Genomic DNA, 17,216 nt, shown 5'->3' with positions numbered 1-17,216 from the left:
TTTATGTTTCATCAGACAGATGTACCCATATCTGCTAAAATCATCTATAAATGTGATGAAGTACGAATAACCTCCTCTGGCATTTGTATTCATCGGTCCACATACATCTGTATGTATGAGGCCCAACAAATCTGTGGCCCTCTCATTGTGCCCAGTGAAAGGTGACTTAGTCATCTTTCCTAACAAGCAAGACTCGCAAGTATCATATGATTCAAAATCAAATGAGTTGAGAAATCCATCTTGATGGAGTTTAGAAATGCGTTTCTCATTTATGTGGCTGAGACGACAGTGCCAGAGGTATGTCGGATTCAAATCATTTGGTTTGACCCTTTTGGCGGTTATGTTATAGATATTTCCATGATTGAGTTGTTCTAAATTCAATATATAATGATCACCATGCAAATCACCATTAGCATAGAAAACATCATTACAATAAATAGAACATCTACCATTCCCAGCAATGGAAGTATAACCTTCCTTATCTAAATAAGAAAGAGAAACAGTGTTACTACTCAAAGTAGGAACATAATAGCAATTGTTCAAAACTAACAAAAGCCCAGTGGGCAGAACTAATTCATAAGCGCCTACAGCTAAAGCAGCAACCCTTGCTCTGTTTCCAACTCGCAGGTCAACTTCGCCCTTCTTCAGCTTCCTACTATCCTTTAGACCCTGCACATTTGTACAAATGTGAGAACCACATGCAGTATCTAATACCCATGTAGTGGAAGTAGAAAGATGAATGTCTATAACATAAATACCTGAAGTGATAGCCCCGCTATCCTTCTTGTTCTTTTTCAGATCTTCGAGGTAGAGCTTGCAATTCCTCTTCCAATGACCAGGTTCATTGCAGAAGAAGTAGACTCCTTCCTTTGGAGGCTTTGCCTTCTTTGGTGCAGGCTTGGTTTAAAGATTGCCTGACTCTTTGGTCTTACCAGATAAGCCATGACCTTTCCCTTTGCCCTTGCCTTTGCCTTTCTTCTTCATATCCTTTCCTTTCTGAACCATCAAAATAGAACTGGGCTTCTTCTTAACACTCGGCTCAGTAGTTTTAAGCATCCCATGCAGTTCAGAAATAGATTTCTCCATATTGTTCATGTTGTAGTTCATGACAAACTGGTCATAACTTTCAGGGAGTGAGTTCAAGATCAAATCTGTAGCTAACTCCTGGCTCATGGGAAATCCAAGCCTTTCAAGGTGATCAATGTACCCTTCATCTTTAAGACATGAGCACTGACTGATGCACCTTCAGCCATCTTGCAGGAATGTAAGGCCTTAGTGGTCTCATACCTCTCTTGCCTTGCCTGTTGCTGGAACATTTCCTTGAGATGGACAATCATCTCATAAGCCTCTATGTGTTCCAGATCTCTTTGGACCTCTGGAACCATGGTGGCAAGCATCAAGCATCCCACATCGACAGAGTCTTCCTTATGCTTTGCGTAAGCATCTCTCTGAGCTCTAGGAGCGTTGGCTGCTGGCTCTTCAGGAATGGGTTGATCTAGGACATGTGCCTTTCTTTCATGCTTGAGAACAATTCTCAAGTTCCTAAACCAGTCAAGAAAGTTTGTACCATTGAGTTTGTCCTTCTCAAGGACAGATCGCAACGATAATGTAGCAGTATTACTAGTCGTCATGATTCTACAATTAAAATATGCAATTGAATTAGCAATCTCCCACTAAATATACAACCCTCAATGCATTAATTAGTGGGCTAAGATCCATATTTGGCTTAAACTTAAGTCTGCTTTGGCAGGACGCTTAAAATTAAGTTATTTATGTAGGTAACACCTTTACCAATTACATCAAATATAACTCTTAGATGTTCATGGGATTCTATCATCATATGATCCGACATGTCTTAATCCCATCTAATGCCTTGAGACCCAAAACCGTTTTGTTAGTCTCAATTAAGTCAAACAATAACAAACATATGTGAGTAGCACCATTACTCTTGCTTATCTTCCCAAGATAACTTAAATGCACCCACTTTGGTGGAGGCTACAAGTGAGTGATCGAGGTTTTGACAAGTGTTCATTAATTGACGGCATTATGACTTAAGATTTCATTTAGAGGGCTTAATTAACTATCTGGTTTACTAGAATGCAAGTATCGCGGTTGTATCTCATACAAGTAATATGCATATAAAACATACATAGAGTAACATAATCATAAGATGCATGATTTTAAACGTGACTCAATATGGCTCACCTACCCTAAGTCCCCTCAAGCCAATGAGAGGAGCTCTCTAATAAGAAAAAGAAAATTACATAAAGAAACCTCATTTTTAACATTGAGGGGAGTGAGATGAGAAGAGAATGTACATGGAGAGAAATTAGAGGAAGGCACGACACGCAGGCCATATTTAGAAAAATTACAACACTTGTAATCTAGAGCCATATTGTTCACCATACCCAAACAGTCAAGAATCAATATTCATATTATGTGAAGGGCAATAATGTTATAAAACTAAAACATTCATACATCAAGAAAGGCAGTATAGGTTACGATTAAGTCGCGCTACGATTAAGTAGCCATGGCGGTCCCGCTAATAGGGGCAGCGCCCTGAGAAGAAAATTTTTTTCTCGATAATTCCAATTCAGTTTTCTTAGATCCCTGTCAATCTTAATTGATCAAAATCAATTAATCGCACACACATGTATCACATACATGACCGCCTTACGCATAATCGCACACACATGTAACGAACGATTTTAATTTCAATTCGGATTCCCTATATGTCATCCATAATCTCCTACATTCATAACGATTATCTTTTACATTCATAATGATTATCTTCGCACAATGATTATACAATATGCACGTTCAATTCGAATTACAGATTATACAATATGCACGTTCAATTCGAATTACTGAAACAACTAGTCAGACATAGCGCACATAATCGACCAAGAAATTCAACATATATCACATGTATCAACGTCCGAACCTAACTTAAACACAGAACGGCACGGCTCTGATGCCACTGAAGGGAATTGATAAACGCGCAACGATATAAATTAAAAAAAATTTCAATCCCTTACCCGGATCTACTGATCGTGTTTAAGTCAAGTAGTAAGAAGCATTACGTTCGGTGTTTGATTTCTTGGTGGCTCGGTGATTCCACCGTTTAGGATGCCTCTGCTCGCCTCCTTTGTCGTTCGAAGTCGACAACTCCGGTCGGCTTCCTCTACCGGTATCCACACGAATAGCTCTCAATCTCGAACGACATGCTAGCGTCTTTATCCGTCTAGGGTTTTCAAAGAATCCATCCTCCCTTCTCTCCTTTTGGCCGTCTCTTATCTGCAAGTGCTTTTTTTTCACACTCACGCACAAAACCCTAGCTCCTCATATCAAATATATAGGATGCTATAGGTTTTATGAATGATATTTAATTTCGAAATTAATCCTAAATTAATTCCGAAATTAATACAATATCAAATATTGCCTAATCAGATAAGAGAACAATTAAATAAATATGGTTTATATTAAATCCGTCTCACAGATTTAATTCACCTATTTATTTAATTCAAAATAAAGATATGATGGAATTAATTTATATAGATTTAATTTATCCTTATAAATTAAATCTAACAATTAATATCTCTTATATTTATATAATATACAAATTTATATATATATACACACGTCCACCCTATATTATTCATTGAATCTGGACATATCTTAGATTCAATGAATCTGGACATCATAACTCGTGTTGGGCTATTTTGTGTGCGACCCTGTAGGCCCATATGAAGTTGGCAGTGGGCCATTAACTATAATGACTCACAAGTCATAAGCAGTCTCTAGCAAGACATCACGACTACCCAAATCATATGAGGATCATTGAACGATGTAACCTTTCATACAACCATATCGCGTCCCTTTTGTCACACGACATTTTGGTCATGGATGAGGCATGGAGAACGTCATCCTCCTATTCATGACCATTACTTTCTCGATCCTTGAGTAGTTTGAGTATAGAAATGGAACTACCTTTCCATTATAGTATGGCCATACATTTCTCAGACTCACTCATTGAGGGGCCCAGTAATATCTCTCTACGAATGTGAGGGACAAATTCCATCTTGACCATTCACATTCCGCCGCACGAAAAACCACTAAGCCTGAACATAGTCTTTATGATCACTTGGTCAAAAGTGACTTTTGACTAGGTCAAAGGTAAGCGTTTTTCATGTAGGAATCCATGATGATCTCAGGTTAAAGGGCACAGTGACATGGTTTATATATGAGAGAAGCTAATGACTTAACCCATGCAGCTCTCTCATAGCGGGTCGGTCCAACACCTTGTACTCTTACATGTGCCTATGACTTTAATTTATATCTCTATATATCTTTAAAGTCATACTGGTCTTATTTCATCTCTCCTCCCACATAGATGACCGACCAGGGACATTTAGGATAAACCATGAGTTATCCAAGGATAGTCATCACAGTAAACATGCAAATAATATGATAACGTAATTAATAAATTCATAAATCCACAATGTTCATAGCAATATGATTGGTCCCTAGGGCACAATTTCCAACAGGATGAACCTAAAGAACAAGTGTTGGAAGTTTAGAATCAATGTTGTAATTTTTGGATAATGAACCTTATAGGTTCGGTCAGTTTAAATCTCAAAGGAGGAGTTTTATATTTTTAAATCCAAGCATATATTTGAAATTTACATGAAAAATCATGTAGGAATGAGTCAAGAGAGAATTTTTAGGGTTAAGGAAACAAGCTCTAAAAATTAAGGAACAAAGAGGGAAGCTTGAAAGGGTTTAAGAATTACTTGAGTTAGTGTCGTTGATTTTTATATGGAATGGTTGATGATCTTGCTACCCCTTTTGTGGTTCATCATGTTAGGGTTTGACATTTGTGAAGGAAATGAAGAAAAACAAAGAAAGAAAAAGCATTTGGAGCAAGGAAGTAAAGTTTAACCTAACTAGTAACATTAACTTTACATTGTTGACTATTCCATGATTGATTTCTATTATGTGGATAAACTTTGCTAATTGTGATGTGGTTGCTCTTTGCACCTTATTGCTTTGGCCTTTGCATGATTGAGATTACCAAATTATAAGAATGTGAGTTCACCAATGGTAGCTAATATGGTTATGCATAATAATGATGCTTGTTGATGATATAGTTGGTTAATTTTGCTATTGGGATTTCATTGAAATCTCATTCTTTCCAAATAAAATCTAACCTTTTAGGAGCTGAATCATCAAAGGGTAAGCTGCATATTCAAGGTTAATTATGGTGCCTAACCATAAAAATTCGTAGACTTTTGTTATGAAATTATTGTGGTTGTTCAGTGCTGTAACCCCTAATTAAACCATCAACTTGGAGTGACATTTTGACTAAGTTTCTGAAGGTTTTAAATCACGAAATTTGGCATGATTATAGTTCACATCCTGAGCTTCACTTTGATAGGTAGCATGTTAAAAAAGTCCAACTACACAATTTTTGGTGATTTTTCAAATTTAAGAATCAAAATCTGGAAAGAGGATTTTTACCAAAAGGATAGCGGTGACTTCCATAAAAATCTGACACTTTTTCAAATGAAATTGGTTCACAAGATTATTTCTTCTTAAAGGATAATTCAAAGATATTTTCACAGAATTTTGAACCACTCTATTTTGATTTTTCTAAATTAAGTTATGATTTTTCAAAGTTGGGTCAGAAATCTGGAACATACCAAATGAACAATGAATTTATGAAAATTAGCGTTTTTATGTAAATTTTGAGCCTAATACCATCCAATGTGTTCTAAAATAGTTCTAATTAAACCCTAAGTCGATACGATAATAAGGTGTAACAAGGGGTAAAAGTAAAAGTACACAGAAAATTTTAGAAAAATCCCAGAAAATGAAAAATAATATTTTAAGACTCTTTTGTAAAGAGAAATGACAAAAATACCCCCTGAGACAACTTAAATATAATTTATAAGATTGTGGCCCAGTAAAAAGTACCTTGATTAAGGTAATTATTTGAGATAGAAAGAGATCTCAAAAATGCATGTAAACATGAGGACAAGAAGCTTAAAGGCTATGATAATTTATAAAATTTGTCTCGCTTCCAGAAGATTAGCAGAATGGCTGGAATACAATAGAAGGCTCAGTTATGCCGGTTGAGGGCATTTTTAGTAAATGATTTTTATGCGTGGCTCAAAAGAAGTGTTATAGCTTGAGAAAATTCATAGATCTTCTTTAGAATTAAAAAAAAATTATGGAGTAGACAAAAAAATTTTCTAAGCTCTAAAAGGCTATTAAGAAAGCCGGATTAATGTGAGCCAAGTAAATTGTAAGGAAACTTGGAGACTAAGTTTAATTCAAGGGCTAAGATCTATTCTTCCTTTTCTCTCCATTAGATTTATGCCACCTATCTCTCTTCTAGAAGGATGATGTAAGAAGATGATGTATTGATGATATAAAAGTGCACTTGGAGTTTCAAGTTTGCCCTTACAATTTCTACTAGTTTTCAAGGGCATAATGGTCCATTCAAGGCATAAGTTTTAGCTATAAATACCTCACCTTGGAAGAGCATTCTGGCAAGCATTTGTAGAGGGAAAACTCTACCAAAACTTAGCGAGAAAAATGTAGGGATGAAGGCCAAGAAGGAGGACTAAGATTCAAGCTTCAAAATCAAGGTATGTGGTGATTCTAGCACCTGTCTTGATGCTATTTTGATTAAGTTACTATTTGTATCTGATTCTAAAATTTTGGATGATTAAATTAAACTGTCTAAGCTTTAAATCCATAGGTAGAACACTTCATTTAGATATGTGTACGATTGATGGTGATTTTTCAAAGTTAGGGTTTAAAATTTGTAAATAGTTTTGACCATTGGAGTAGTAAGAAACTTCCGTACAATTTTGGTATTGTTTTGCATAAAATTGATTGCTAAAACTATTTTTCCTTTAAAGAGCACTTAGGAGATTTTAATAGGACTTAGAACCACTCAGTTTCAATTTTTCTGAAATTAATTATGAATTTTCAAAATTGAGCAAAAATTCTAGAAATATCGATAAACAATACTCGCGAAGCAAGCCTTGTACTTTGTGTAGTTCTTGGTCCTAGTGAGTAATATGAAACATTCTTACTTTTGCCCCTAATAGTATGCGTTCAGAAGTAAAAGGGTATGTAGAAACTTTACGTAGGCCCAAAAAATTAAAATTTTTCTTTAATTCCTCAAGTTACTATTCACTGTGCATTTTTTTTAGATTATAGGTCCAACTTAAAAAAATCATAACTAATTCTACAAAAATCATATAAAGTGCTCCAAATTTATAGTTGAATCTATTCCAATACTCTTTGGGGAAAAAATATCAAACTGGACTTATCTCTTGCCAATTTATACAGTTTATTCATTAAACTTTGTTGTTCATTTGGTAAATTCTAAAACTTTCAGATTTATTACCTCAGTTTTGGAAATTTGTATCTCCTTATGTACACATCCAGTTAAGGTGATCTACCTCTCACTTTAGAGCTTGGGATATATACTGTATTCTTGCTAAAATTTGTGGCTTAATTCATTCATATGGTAGGTCAAACTGGAGCTGAAAGATGACTGCTCTAGGACCTATATTTTATCTCTTACACGATTCTTACTTTCATTCTTTTAAGAATCCAAGTATGTATAATTCAATCTCATGCATTCTCATTACACCCCATACTCATTCTTACATGCCACCAATGTTATATACAACTAAATTGCATAAATTGACATGTTCCATAATTATTACATAACTAGAGAATTTAAGCATTACAGAGTAATGATAACAATTTTCTGCTTCTTTAAGTCAATCTTTCGGCTTCTCTTCATGCAACCATTACCCATCATGCTTGACCTAAATGATTGATTAGGGAGAGGTGAGATTCAGAGAAATCTCAATAGTAAACAATACCATATTAATCATGCTAGATGGATGCTAATGCATTATATGCAACTTGCTAATTCTCTTGTTAATTAGTGACATATTAGCATGCTTAATGCCACCTACTTAATGCATGGCCATGGAGACATAATCTGCTCATCATAAATAGCAATTACAATAGCTATAACATATCACAATATCAACCAATCATCATGTGCATATCAATACACAAGCATACAACATCAAGCAATGTTAATAAGTAAGTTCACTATCTCATACTTCAAGCTTTTCCCTTGCTTTTCCTTTGACTTCCTTGACTTTCCAACCAAGAAAGCTTTCGGTTAATATCAACAAATATCCTCTTGGATGTTTCAAGATCCTAAACATAGTTGTAATTATCATACTATCCATTAGGACCAAGAGATTACACAATATTCAAGACTAGCTCTCTTAAACCTCAACCCATTCTCTTGATGTTAGGGTTTTCTTTCTAGCTTTTCTGACATAAATCTCATCATTTCCTATCCTTAAGGTCCATTTCTTGTCAATTAGGACCATTTTAGGTGGCTTTAGATTTAAGAAGATCAAATCTGGAATTTTTTGCTTCGCAGGTATTGTTCATACAAAAATTCCAGAGTTTTTGCTCAAGTTTGACAATTCGTAATTAATTTTAGAAAAATTGAAACTAAGTGGTTCTAGGTCTTACTGAAAGCTCCTTAAATTCTCTTTAATGGAAAAATAGTTTTAGGAACCAATTTAGTCCCGAATAGTATAGAAATTTTCTACTGCTCTAATGGTCAAAACTGTTTCCAGATTTTAAGCCCTAAATTTGAAAAATCACCATAAATCATATGCAAATCCAAATAAAGTGTTTTACCTATGAATTTAAAGCCTAGAGAGTTTACTTTAATCATGCCAAATTCTAGAATCAGATGTAAATAGTAACTTAATTGAAATAGGCATCAAGATAGGTGCTAGAATCATTACATACCTTGATCTTGAAGCTTAAATCTTGTTCCTTCTTCTTTACCTTCACCCCCATGTTTTCTCTCTAATTTTTGGAAAATTTTTCCCTTTACAAAAGCTTGGAAAAATGTGCTTCCAAGGGGGGTAATTATGGCCAAGACTTATGCTTTGCATGGACCATTATGCCCTTGAAAGCTAGTAGAAATTGTAAGGGCAAACTTGGAGCTTTAAGTGCCTTTTTACATCATCAATACATCATCCTTCTAAAAGAGAGTTAGCTAGCATAAATCTAATGGAGAGGAAAGGAAGAATAGATCTTGGCCCATGGATCAAACTTAATTTCCAAGTTTTATTTCAATTTATTTGGCTCACATTTATTTAGCTTTCATAATGGCCTTCTGGAGCTTAGAAAATTCTTCTGTCTAATCTATAAATTTTTTTTAATTCTACAAAAGATCTATGAATTTTCTCAAGCCATAACACTTCCTTTAAGCCTCACATAAAAGTCACTTACTAAAATGCCCTTAACCAGCAAAATTGAGCCTTCTATTTTATTCCTGCCATTCTACTAATCTTTTAGAAGTAAGACTAATTTTATAAATTAACATATCCTTTAAGCTTCCTAACCTCCTTTTTATGTATATTTTTTAGATCTATTGCTATCTCAAATAATTACCTCAATCGGTGTACTTTTTACTAGCCATAATCTTATAAATTCTATTTAAGTTGCCTTAGGGATATTTTCATCATTTCTCTTCATAAAAGAGTCTTAGAATATTATTTTCCATTTTCTAGGATTTTCTTAAAATTTTTTGTATACTTTCTACTTTTACCCATATTGGCTATAACTTTTTGAATTTACAATTTACTCCCCGCTTGGACTTAACCTCATAAAACCATCTCTTTGAGGCTTCTAACTTAACCTTTGGCCTGTATCGAGCCTCTTTTCTCTTTCTCGACCCTTGAGACTCTCCTAGAACCTTAATGTTACTTACACGTTTGCCCTCTAGTGACTTTCTTACTTCACAGTTTAGTCCCTGTACCTTAATGGCATGAGAAGCAAGGAGAAGAAAGTGGAGAATTGTTGATGTTAATGAATGATATTATCATTCAATATGTAATTTTCCTACTATGTAATTATTGTTATGGATGTCAATGATGCCATGTATTTAATTATAATGCTTATGGCATGTATAGAAATGTATGAGCACGAATGGGAAAGAGTAATCCCATGTTATGTATGCCAAAGAAATAAAAAGAATTTAAGTAAAGAGATGCTAAGAGATAAAACGTAGGTCCTGGAGCAGTGCGTTTATAGCTCCAGTTTGACATATCAAATGAATGAGTTAAGTCATGAGATTTGGCAGACTTATAGTACACATCCCAAGCTTTAAAATGAGAGGTAGATCATCTCAATTGGATTTGTACACAAGGAGATACAAATTTCCAAAGTTGAAGTATAGAATCTGGAAGTTCCAGATTTTTGAAATGAATAGTAATATTTATTGATTTAACTGTATGAATTGGGCAAGGATAAGTCCAATTGGATATTTTTCCCTTAAATAGCATTGAAATAGCTTTTAGTATAATTTTAGATCACCTCAATATGATTTGTATGGAATTAGTTATGAATTTTTGAAGTTGGACCTGTAGTCTGAAAATTTAACAGTGAATAGTAACCCGAGTAATTATGTTAAAATTTTAAATCCACAGGCTTGTGTCATGATTTACTTGAACCATAATGGTTATGAATGCATGCTCTGAGGGGGTTAAAGGTAGGACGTTTCATTTTGGTATCAGAGTGGAGGTTCTGGCAAGTATGTAAACAGACCAGAGGTTCTGACCAATGTATAAGAAGAGTATTGGTTCAAGCAAAGCCCGATATGAGGGAAAACCTAAATTAGAAAAGTAACAGGTTACTAGGATTGGTCCAACTGAGGCTAAGGTATTGAGGTGTTTTCTACAAGGGAAAGAGACATAGAAGAGAAGTAAGGAATGACAGAGAGTAACTTGAGAGATAGGTAGTCACTGCTAAGGGACTCCTCTCCGGAGAGGAATGGTTGAGTTGAGAGAGCTTGACCAGGGAATGACTCAAAGTTGAAAGATGTCCCCAGAGGGTAATAGCTAAGAGTATAGTAAGCTAGTAAGGAACAGGAGTCCAGACCCTAATAGGGAAGCAGGGTGACAACCTAAGCCTCAGGTGATTGGTTAAAGGTACCTAACTGGAATGTCACACAACAAAGGTGATGATCAGTGCCTACTGTGTAATATGGTCACTTTATGATTAGTATATGACCATAGAAGTGATTGGTTAAAGGTACAGTATGCTAGTCAGAGGTATAAGTCAATGCCCTAGTAAGGGAACCGAATGTCAACCTGTACCTTAAGTAATCGATGTAACCTCGATAGAGGCAAGGTAACAGGATGAGATCTTTGAGGTTTGTTCAAATCCCTGAATAGAGATAGAAATCCCTAAGGGATAGTGAACTAAGAGAGATAGGGTCAATGATGACCTAGGTGCCAGACCTAGATACCACACAGCAAAGTGAGTAAATGTTTGCTGTGTAATGTGATGAGGGTATGGTGATCAATACCTGACCATAAGAATAATTGGCCAAGAGGTAAAGAAAGTTAGAGAGAGTAAAGTGAGGCAAGATCCCACTTGAGGATAGAGATGAAAGGAAATGAATAAGAACATGATAGTGGATGGTTGTATTGGGAACTAATAAACAGAGAGATAAGCAAGTTCCTAGTGATACCTAGAGCTTGATGATGCCTAGATACATGATAATGTTAGGGACTAAACAGTACTCTTTTATGTCCCTAAGGCATCCAAGAGCATGCAACCATGAAACTCAGGCCATTAAGGAATCTAAGAAATAGAATTCCTATAGATAGATGCCACTACCTATAAGATTGAGTAATCTAGTGGAGAGGCTATCTTTGATAGGGATATGGTATTCGAGGAATGTACCCTGGCAGAGATTGCATATATAGAAAGTCTTGACCATGAAGTACCTCTCTAAGAATGGGAAAGTGGTTCTCCAGACCAGAGTGATACTGCTCTAGTAAGAGTAAGCTATCCTCTGAAGGAATGAAACAAAAAGTAAGTGGCTGAGTTGACGATGCTCCAGTCAAAGCAATCTATCCTCCCACAGGAAAAGTAGAAGCAGCTGAGGCAAGGCACAGGAAGGACCTTATCCCAGAGAGAGAGAGTGAAACTGGTTAAGACAATAGCAGTGTGATATGCAAATAGTTACTCCTCGAGCTTAACAGGGTACTACGGAATACTGAAGGATAATGAGAATGTGATGATATAAGTCCTCTCCTGATGCTGTCTGAATTATTAAGAGACAGTAAGGACTACAAAGTCCTAAGACAAGGCAAGCTGGCATGGATATGATGGCAAGCTAATGGGCTCTAGAGATGAGCCAGTGCCTCAGTATTCGAAAGGCACAAAGAAAGGAAAGTGGCATAAGGAAGCTAAAACTAAGGGCTAAAGAAATATGGAAAGGCTAAGAATTGCAGGAGTTGACAGAAAGGATTGAGTAAGGCCTAAGAAGACAATACTGATATCTGTGATCAGTTTTGGGGAATAATCAGTCAAGTTACTAGCTGAGTGGAGGTGACTTATTTTATTACTCAACTCTATGGTCTAGAGTCTCCTAGAGATCCTAAGATGGCTCAGATTGATGATAGTATTCCAGGGTCATGATGGATCCTAAAGAGGCTTACGGTAGAGAGCAATAGCTCCTGAGGTCATAGTAGACCAAGCCTAAGAGAAAGTAGCTGAGCCATAAGGGTAAGAGTATAGTACCTCTTTGGGAAGACGACGACTAGAGATGAGTTTAAGATACTGAAATCTCCTTCAGCGGTGGACTAATATAGAGAGAGTACCCTTGACTTGTTCCAGACACCTCTATTGTCGATTAGATTAGGCTCAATTCTGTTCTAGTCAATAAAGAAAAGAAAGGAGATTTGCCCTTAAAGTAAAGAGGAATGGCAGGGTATACAGTAAAGAATAGATAAAGGCTGTATTAAGAGAACCCAAAATGCCATGGTGTAGTAAAATACCATGAAGACAGGCACACTGTCATGGTATTATTATGAAAGGATGAGCCAAAAGTATAGGAAGAATATAAGCAGTGGTGACAAAATGCTTAAAAGCAAAGGCCATGCTCATGTAATTGACAAAAAAGTATAGAACGACAAGTTATGTAAGTGAGAAGCCCAGGGTTGAAACCTGAAAATGAGGTATAATGAAAAGCTGAAGAGGTCAAAGTTAAGTATAAGTGGGGATATTCTCTTCAGTTAACCTCTCGTTAAAGGTAAGAATATAGGGTTGACTCGGAATTTCGAGGGCGAAATTCTTTTGAGAGGGGGAGAATTGTAACATCCAAACTTTTAGGCATAGAAGTACCAAAAATAGCCTAAATTAGATAGGCTACCAGACCCTTTTTTAGCAGAAGTCCCAAAGATGAGAAAGGAAGTCAAAGCAGTTTTAGGGACTAAACTACAAAGTGAAAGTTTTAAGGGGCTAAAGTGTAATTAAGTTAGAGGCTCCAGTAAAGTCTCAAAGGCCCAGAGAGAGAAAAGAGGCTAGATACAGGCCAAGGGTTAAGTTAGAAACCTCGAAGAGAGGATTATATGAAGTTAAGTCCAAGCAGGGACTAAACCGTGAATTCAGAAAGTTATGACCATCAGGGGCAACAATGGAAGAGTATATAGAGAATTCCAAGATAATCCTAGAAAATGGAAAATAATATTCTAAGACTCTTTTGTGAAGAAAAAAGATGAAAATACCCCTAAGACAGCTTAAATGGAATTTTTGAGGTTATGGCCGGTAAAAAGTATACCATTTGAGGTAATTATTTAAAATAGCAAGAGACCTCAAAAACATATACAAAAATGAGGTTAAATGGTTGAAAGGTTGTACTAATTTATAAAATTAGTCCCACAACCAAAAGGCCAGTGGAGTGGCTTTAATAAATTAAAGAGCCGATTTTGCCGATAAAAGGGTATTTTGGTAAATGAATTTTTATGCAAGGCTTAAAGGGAGTGTTGTGGCCTAAGAATATTCATAGATATTTTCTAGAATTAAAGAGAATTTATGAAGTAGATAGAAGAATTTTTTGAGCTCTGGAAGGCCATAAAGGAAGCCGGAGAAACGTGGGCCAAATAAATTTGGAGGAATTAAGTTTGATCCAACGGCTAGGATCTAATCTCCCATCTCCTCCACCACTTTTATGACACTTGGCATCTTCTAGAAGGTTGAGGTAAGCATGATCCAAGAAGATGATGCAATGATGATGTAAAAGTTAACTTGAAGTTCCAAGATTGCCCTTACCCTTTCTATTAGCCACCAAGGGTATTTTGATCCATTCAAGCCAAATTTTTGACTATAAATAGGCACTCCCTCCCCTTCATATTTTGGCCAAGCAAGGATCTATAGGGGAACCCTGCCGCTCTTGCATCTAGAGAGAGAAAGAGCTATTTCTAGTGAGAGAAAGTCCACCTAAGTTCAAGCTTTAAGATCAAGGTATGTGGTGACTGTAGCATCTGATTTGATACCTATTTCGAATTAGTTACTGTTCATATCTGATTCTGAAATTTTTCATGCATAAAGTACACTCTGTGAGATTTAAATCCATGGGTAGAACACTTCATTTGGATATGTGTACGATTTATGATGATTTTTCAAAGTTAGGGTTTGAAATCTGGAAACAGTATTGAACTTTTGGAAGAGTTTTGAGTTCTGTACAATTCCGGTGCTGTTCGGCATAGAATTGGTTTCTAAAACTATTTTTCATTTACATTTAACTTAAGGATCTTTCAGTGAGACTTAGAACCACTCAATTTTGATTTTTCTAGAATTAATTATGAATTTTCAAATTTGAGCAAGAATTCTGGAGATTCTGTGTGAATAGTAATTTCTAGATTTGATCTTCTTGAATCTAAGGCCATCTAAAGTAGTCCTAATTGACAAGAAATGGATCATAAGGATGGGAAATAATGAAATTTATGTTAGGAAAGCTAGAAAGAAAGCCCTAAGACTAAGAGAAAGGGTTGAGGTTCAAGAGAGCTAGTCTTGAACTTTATGTAATCTAGTGGTCCTAATGGATTGTATGATCAATGTGACTATGTTTAGGACCTTTGAAACATCCAAGACGATGTTGGGTGATGTTAACCAAATGCCCACATGGTTGGAAAGTCAAGGGAGTCAAAGAAAAAGTAAGAGGAAAGCTTGAGGTGCAAGGTAGTGAACTTACCTATTGTCATTGCTTGATGTTGTATGCTTGTGTGTTGCCGTGTACATGTTATTGAATGTTATTGTGACATGTTTTAGCTACCGTAATTGCTATTCATGATGAGTAGATTATATCTCCATGGCCATGCATCAAGAAGTTAGCTTTAAGCATGCTAATATGTCACTAATTAACAAGAGAATAAACAAGTTACGTGTAGTGCATTAGCATCCATCTAACATGATTAATATGGTATTGTTTGCTACTGAGATTCCCCTAAATCTCACCCCTCCCTAACCAATCATTTAGGTCAATCATCAATAGGCAATAATGGCATGAGAAGCAAGGAGAAGAAAGTGGAGAATTGTTGATGTTAATGAATGATATTATCATTCAATATGTAATTTTCCTATTATGTAATTATTGTTATGGATGTCAATGATGCCATATATTTAATTATAATGCTTATGGCATGTATAGAAATGTATGAGCACGAATGGGAAAGAGTAATCCCATGTTATGTATGCCAAAGAAATAAAAAGAATTTAAGTAAAGAGATGCTAAGAGATAAAAAGTAGGTCCTGGAGCAGCGAGTTTGTAACTCCAGTTTGACCTACCAAATGAATGAGTTAAGTCACGAGATTTGGCAGACTTATAGTACACATCCCAAGCTTTAAAATGAGAGGTAGATCATCTCAATTGGATGTGTACACAAGGAGATACCAATTTCCAAAGTTGAAGCATAGAATCTGGAAGTTCCAGATTTTTGAAATGAATAGTAATATTTATTGATTCAACTGTATGAATTGGGCAAGGATAAGTCTAATTGGATATTTTTCCCTTAAATATCATTGAAATATCTTTCAGTAGAATTTTAGATCACCTCAATACGATTTGTATGGAATTAGTTATGAATTTTTGAAGTTAGACCTGTAATCTGAAAATTTAACAGTGAGTAGTAACCCGAGTAATTATGTTAAAATTTTAAATCCATGGGCTTGTGTCATGATCTACTTGAACCATAATGCTTACGAATACGTGGTCTGGGGGGGGTTAAAGGTAGGATGTTTCACCTTTCATGAAAATTCATTTACTAAAATGCCCTTTTATCAGCATAATCAACTTTTTAATTTATTAAAGCCACTCCACTGTCCTTTTGGTTGCAAGACTAATTTTATAAATTAGTACAACCTTTCAACCATTTAACCTCATTTTTGTATATATTTTTGAGGTATCTTGCTATTTTAAATAATTACTTTAAACGGTATACTTTTTATCGGCCATAACCTCATAAATTCCATTTAAGCTACCTCAAGGGCATTTTTGTCTTTTCTCTTCACAAAAGAGCCTTTGAATATTATTTTCCATTTTTTGAGATTTTCTTGAAATTCTCTGTATACTCTTCCATTTTTACCCCTGTTTGTCATAACTTTTTAAATTTACGGTTTAGTCCCTGCTTGGACTTAACTTTATACAATCCTCTCTTTGAAGTTTCTAACTTAACCCTTGGCCTATTTCTATTCTCTTTTCTCTTTCTAGGCCCTTAAGACTTTACTGGAGCCTCTAGCCTTGATTATACTTGAGCCCTTAAAAAATTTTACTTTGCAGTTTAGTCCCTAAAACTGCTTTGACTTCCTTTCTCATCTTTGGGACTTTCGCTCAAAAGGGGTCTAGTAGCCTATCTAATTCAGGCTATTTCTGGTACTTCTAGGCCCAAAAATTGGGATGTTACAAGGAAAAAGTTTGATCGGAACATTTAGAAGAGTAGATGATCGATCGTTTTATCGATAAAACAATGATCGATCAAATGATCGAAGAATTGCTTTAACACAGTTTAATCCAGTAAAAGGGTAATGATCGATCATTTGATCAATAGATCATTGATCGATCAAGTGGTCGACAAAGAACTTTTCAAAAACACTCAATCATTAAGAGAAATATCAATAAACAGATAAGTTATTATGTAATGACAGAACAAGTTATCCATAAAGCTGTGATTGATAAAGTGATCGATAAATGATGTTTAAAGCAAAATACAATGATAGAAGGAAGCTTTACCATTTATCTGTCTTTTCATCGATGACTTATTTATCGATCATGTGATCAATAAATACTTACCATAAAT

This window comes from Neltuma alba, unplaced genomic scaffold (genome assembly GCF_004799145.2).
Source record: "Neltuma alba isolate B1F8T4 unplaced genomic scaffold, ASM479914v2 tig00012017_pilon, whole genome shotgun sequence".
NCBI lineage: Eukaryota > Viridiplantae > Streptophyta > Magnoliopsida > Fabales > Fabaceae > Neltuma > Neltuma alba.
This window is presented reverse-complemented; position numbering follows the sequence as displayed.